This window comes from Stegostoma tigrinum, chromosome 43 (genome assembly GCF_030684315.1).
Source record: "Stegostoma tigrinum isolate sSteTig4 chromosome 43, sSteTig4.hap1, whole genome shotgun sequence".
NCBI lineage: Eukaryota > Metazoa > Chordata > Chondrichthyes > Orectolobiformes > Stegostomatidae > Stegostoma > Stegostoma tigrinum.
Window position 1 is genome coordinate 7,360,830 of NC_081396.1, and position 6,606 is coordinate 7,367,435.

Consider the following 6,606-nt stretch of genomic DNA (forward strand, 5'->3'; position numbering starts at 1 on the left):
ATGCTGTTTGACCCTGGGACTGCACGTTTCCTCTGAAATGGTAGATAGAAGCAGATGAACAACATTTATTTTTATCCTGGTTGGGAAATAGAGATTTGCCTAACACTGCAGGTAGATCTAAAATCAACACATTTAGAAGATGACATCTTGGAGCAGGAGAACACTATTCAGACCCTCAGGCCTGCTCCGCCATTTACTACTATCAAGGCTGATCGCATCTCGGCCTGAATTCCACTTTCCTGTCTACTCTCCATAGCCTTTCAAACCGTTACTAAAATCTGTCTGTCTTCTCCTTAAATTTACTCCATGTCCCTGTCATCCACAGCTGGCTTTGAGCAAATAGAGCCTCTCATTAGTTTGCATGTGCCTAAGGCCGATGAAGTTGCTGAATTCGATTTGTATTTCTTCATGCATTCATTGTGATCAGACCTGAAACAACCCATCAGGTCCTCCCATCTGAACACTGCCAGTGGCCCCATGCAATTGTTCCATTTTCACCTTCCCGATTGGCAGGAAGTTCTGGATCATGACCGGAATAATGCTTTTCATGAAGTTGGGGAGGTTGGCGCCCCAGTGGTATTATCACTGGACTTTTAATCCAGGTACCATTCCAGGTTTGAATCCGGCCAAGGCAGATGACGGAATAGGAATTCGATAAAGCTGACAGGCCAGTTCAAATGTTTTCTAGAATTGTACAGCCAGTCGATTCTCTACTGGCAAAGCTACACAGAATTTACACTGGTCCCGCTTTCCAAGACTTGTCCTGTAGCCTTGAAAGGCTCTACAGCTGCAACATGACCCTCGCAACTGCTATATTCAATGCACTGACCAGTAAAGGCAAGCTTACATTGTCATTTCTTTTACCATGTTTTGTTTCAGCCTTCCCCAGCCAAAGACAGTTTGGTGATAGCAAGAGGGGAGGACAACTTCTTTAATTGTGGGCATCCTTGGAAGTTCTGAAGAAGGGTCCCGACCCGAAACATTGACTCACTCCTTTGATGCTGCATTCCTCCAACTCCACGCTGTGTTGTCCAAAAACAAAACAGTTCAGTCTTTGTTTTTGTCTGTCTTGTTTCAACCTTCCCTGCGATTGGCTGGACAGCAATGCTCCTCCCTTGATTGACCCATTCAACATCCAACCAGCTGCCAGTCACTGACCAGAACACACACTCCAGCATTGGAACATCTGCAATGCTCTTCCAATGACGATTAACCTGCGTTATCTGTCCAGGCCAGTTCTCTTTGCCTGTTGTCTCCTCAAGCTGCTGTCTGGAAGTTCAGTTCTCAGCTTGGGCTCATGGTTCCAAACCGAAAGTGAGACAAACGAAGGGAAAGGCAGCACGTGTGAAATGAAACAGAGAACTGCAGCTGCTGGGAATCTGAAACAAAAACACAATTTGCTGGAGAAACTCAGTAGGTCGGGTTGCATCTGTGGAGCCAGAGAGCAGAGTTAATGTTTTGAGTCCAGTGCCCCTTCTTCAGGCCAGTTCTGGGTTTCTCTGTTTTCACTAAGGAAAATGCGTAATGACGACAATGATATCACTGCTGCTTGTCTTAAAAGCCCATCTGGTTCACTGAATTTGAGATTCATAGGAAGTAGTTCTGCAATATTGGTGGAAGAGTGAATTACCTAAGGAGGAATAATATAGAATATAGAACAATACAGCACAGGAACCAACCTTTTGGCCCATGATATTGTGCTGAACATGATGCTATATCCCTCTGTTCCTTTCACATTCATGTGAAAGACCCTTACACGTCCCTATTGTGTCTGCCTCCACTATCACCCCTGGCAGCGCCTTCCAGATTCCTACCACCCTGTGTGTGGAAAAAAAAAATGCCCCTCACATCTCCTTTGAACTCTCCTCCTCTTACCTTAAATGTATGCCCCAGTATTAGAGATTTCAACTCTGGAAAATAGATTCCGACTGCCAACCCTAACTACACATCTCATAATTTTATATATTTCCAACTCGTCTCCCCTAAGCCCAGTGCACTCCAGAGAAAACAATTCTACTTCTTCTAGCCTCTGCCTATAGCTTATACCCGCTAATCCAGGCAGCATCCTGGTAAACCTCTTCTGCACCCTCTCCAAATCCTTCCTGTATTGTGGCGACCAGAACTGAACACAATAAACATAGAACATTACAACACGGTACAGGCCCTTCGGCCTTTGATGTTGTGCCAACCTGTCATACCGATCTGAAGCCCATATTCTAAAGTGCGACCTGACCAAAGTCTTCTTAAAGCTGCAACAAGACATCCTGACTCCTTCCCAGACCAGTGAAGGCAAGCATGCCGTACGCCTCCTTTACCACCCTGCGTGGCCACTTTCAGGGAGCTACGGACTTGAACCCAAGATCCCTCTGTGCATCAATGCTGTTCAGGGTCCTGCCATTAACTGTGTACTTTTCCTCAACATTTGATCTCCCAAAATATCTTTTTGACCATTTTAAAAAAAATTAGACCATCTTATTAATAACAAAACAAGGGGTAATCACTTTGTTGGGGGCATACTATAGACTCCTAACCAGTCAGGGAGAGATAGAAAGATAGATATGTAGGCAAATCTCAGAGAAGTATAAAATCAACCGTATCAGACTGGTAAGGATTTCACACTTCCTCATATCAACTAGGATAGTCAATGTGTGAAAGGTTTGGAAGAGGGGAAATACATCCAGGAGAGCTCTTTTAGCTAGCACGCAGTAAGTCCTCCAGAGAGGGTATGGTGCTGGTAGATGTGACAGTGAGGAGGCGTGTGGGGAATAGTGACCATAAATCAGTGAGATTATGCCTAATTGTAGTTGAGGAAAAAGACAGACTATAAATAACGGTTCCATCGTGAGGCCGATTTTAATATGACAAGACAGGACATGGTCAAAGTGGCCTGGGGTAAATTACTTGGTGGAAAATCGACATGGAAGCAGTGGGAGGCATTCAAAAGGGGAAGAGACAGCACAGGGCCAATGTCTACCTGTAAAGGTGAAGGACGGGCCCAAAAAGGCCACAGAACGCCGGATTATCAAGGGATGAACGGGATAAGGAAGCTCATGGCCGATACTCAAGACACAAAATCACTCACCAGAAACTGAAGTGAAGTAGCCAGTTAAATACTTTGGTGAGGCTCACAGCTGGAGTACTGTGTGTAGTGCTGGTGCCCACAGTATAGAAAGGATGTAACTGTAGGAGGGGATGCAACCCAGGATGGAGCAGTTTAGCGGTGGAGAGAGGATGGATAATCTCCGGTTGTTTTCTTTAGAGTGGGTGGGGGGTGCAGTTTGAATAGAGGTGGGAAAAATTATGAGGGGCATGGGCAAGAGTGGGTAGGAAGCAGCTGCTCCCCTTATTCAAAGGGTCGGTAACAAGGGAGCATCGTTTTAAGGTGAAAGGCAGGAGGTTTTCAGGGGGCTTCAGGAAACCATTTTTCACCCAGAGGATGGGTGGGAATCTGGAATGCATTGGCTGGGATATCATTGAGGCGAGAAGCCTCGATCTTTACAAAGTACTTGGGTGGGCACTTGAAGGCTACTAGAAGGTAGCAAGGCTGTACCTATAAAGCTGTGTGAACGCACAGCATCTCTGATCAAAATCATGGAATTCCTACAGTACAGATTGAGGCCCATTAAATCTGCACCGACCCTTGGAAAAGCATCCCACCCTACCCCTGTAACCCTGCATTTCCCATGGCTAACTCACCCAGCCTACGCATCCCCGGACACTATGGGGCAATTTAGCACAGCCAATCCACCCTAACCTGTCCGTGTATGGACTGTGGGAGGAAATTGGAGCACCCGTAGGAAACCCGCGCAGACATGGTGGGGGGAAATGTGCAAACTCCATACAGACAGTCGCCCCCAAGGGTGGAATCGAACCCAGGTCCCAAGCGCTGTGAGGCAGCAGTGTTAATCACCAAGATAGCCAGATTTAAACATTTAGCTACTGGTTAGAATGTGTAACATGAACCAAAGTTAGGTTGTCTGACAGGATCGGGTGGAAAACTGTAATTTGTGCATAAAATTTGCAATATTTCTAACTTAGAGTTATTCAGCACGGAAACAGACCCTTTGGTCCAACCAGTCCACGCCGAGCATGTTCCCAAACTGAACTGGTCCCACTTGCCTCTGTTTGGCCCATGTCCCTCCAAACCTTTCCCTATTCACGTACTTCTCCAAATGTCCTTTAAAAGTTGCCACTGTCCCCACATCCACTAGTTCCTCAGGAAGCCCATTCCACAAACAAATCACTCACTGCGTAAAAACGTTATTCCTCATGAACTTTTGAAATCTTTCTCCTCGCCTTAAGAACATGAACCCTTGTATTGAACTCCTCCACCCTTGTCATTCACCTTATCTACGCTCATCGTGATTTTATAAACCTTATCCTCTAGTGAAGAAGATGGCAGCCTATCCAGTCTATTTTTACGACTCAAACTCTCCCGTCCTAGCAACATCCTGGGAAATCCTTTTCTGAACCCTCTCCAAATTACTAATACCCTGCCGAAAGCAGAGCGACCATAACTGCTCACAGTACTCCAGAAGAGACCAAACCTGGTACAGAGTCTTTGAGCCACTCCCAGCGTGCATGTGAATAAATCATTTGTACCTTAGACTTTGGTTTTTGACACTGTCCCACTTAAGACTGTCAACAGTGTTTGTTTCTTTGGCCCGGAGGCAACATGGGATTGGAAAGCTGCTGGACATGGGTTTTAGATTTGCTCTCCTTCATTATCCTCCAGTTACTGACTTGTTAGAAGTTCTGAGAGAAAGACAGAACAACCCAGCTTGTAATACGTCCAGTGGTCTGCAGAAGCAGTTTCCACTGACTTCAGAATTCAAACAAGATTGCCAGTGATGTGTGCCTGTGAACAAGTCATTATCCAAGGATTACATGAAGATTTAGCAACCATTGTTCAAAACTGTTCAAGTAACATGACAAATTACAACTCTTCTATTTTCTGACTATGTAACTGTGTCTCTCTGTCAAGGGGGATATGATGGTCTGGTGACATTACCACCAGCTGAACAATGCAGCAACTCAGTTATAATTCTGGGGACTTGGGTTCGAATCCCACCACGGTGATATTTGCATTTAATAAAAATGTGGAATCTAATGGTGACAATAAAACCGTAGTTTTTTTGTCAGAAAAAACCCATCTGGTTCACTCATGTCCCTGAGGGAAAGAAACTGCTATCCTTACCCGGTCTGGCCAATATGTGACTCCAGACCACACAGCAATGTGGTCAGCTCACTCCTGCCCTGTGGGAAATTAGGAATGGGCAATAATTTGTGGCCTAGCCAGCAACACCCTCACCCTGGGAACACTTTGTTTTAAAAACTGTGGGGTTTTACGGTCAAAGAAATTTGGATTTAAATAATTGTTGAAGACATTAATTAGATTGCTTCGCTCTGCTGAAGTTGCAGCATCAATTATAAATTAATTTTTGGTTAAGTTGGTGTCCAAGGTCTGTTTTTATAAAGTCGGGATAAGAACAACTGGACAATTTTGAGGGACGTTGAATGTTTTAATTTCAAATCCAGCAATAGTGAAGCCGACTTGGTCTGGCTTGATATCTCTGCGTTGAAACATATTTTTAGAACAAAATAGAACAAAGAACGATACAGCGCAGGAACAGGCCTCCCGGCCCTCCAAGCCTGCGCTGGTGCATTTTGCCCTTTCACACTAAAACTGTCTTCACTTACGGGATCTGTATCCCTCTCCTGTTCCTGTTCATATATTCATTCAGCCGCTACTCGAACGCTGCTATTGTGTTTGCTTCCCCCAGCAACGCCATCCAGGCACCCACCACCCTTTGTGTGAAACACCTGCCTCCCATATCTCTTATAAAGCTCATCCCCTCCCCCCCAACCTTGAGCCTGTGTCCTCTAGAAATTGACCCCTCCGCCCTGGGAAAAAGTCTCTTACTTTCCACCCTAACCAAGGCATTCACAATCTTACAAACTTCTAACAGGTCGCCCTTCAACCTCCTGCATTCCAGTGAAAACAAACGCTGTCTCTCCAATCTTTCTTCATAGCTAAAATCCCCCTTAGCAGGGAACATCCTGGTAAACCTTTTCTGCACCCTCTCCAAAGCATCCACAACCTTCGAGCAGCGTGGCTTCCAGAACTGCCCACAAGCAATTTTAATTCCGCGTTTTGAAAGGGTCTAAATTTTCAAACAAAGTTTGAGTTGCCAGGCTGACCCACGAGCGACCTCGCTTCAAAAAACACAGAATAGGTTGTGAAACAGACAATATGCGAGAGGGATATGCAAGCGTCGTGATTGTGCACAGATTTGGATAGAAGCTGGTTCAGTCCTGGAGGTGACCAATAGCATCAGTAACCTTGCAGTCCAAGACCTGTCATCAGACACAGCAAGGGAGCAGCCTCTCCCCAGCGCGTATTTGCCGGTGCCTCTGCAGCTCGGGTGATGTGCTGTACTTCCTTGTCTCCCTCCAGTGTGGATGCGCTGGTGAACTGTCGGGTCCTCGGGGGGGGGGGGGGGCGCTTTGAAATTCAGCCCACTATCAGAGCTGTTAAAACCCTGGCTCTCAGCGGCGTGACTGATCTGGTGGTCTCCGCAGGGCCGGTGACTGACCGAACACGTT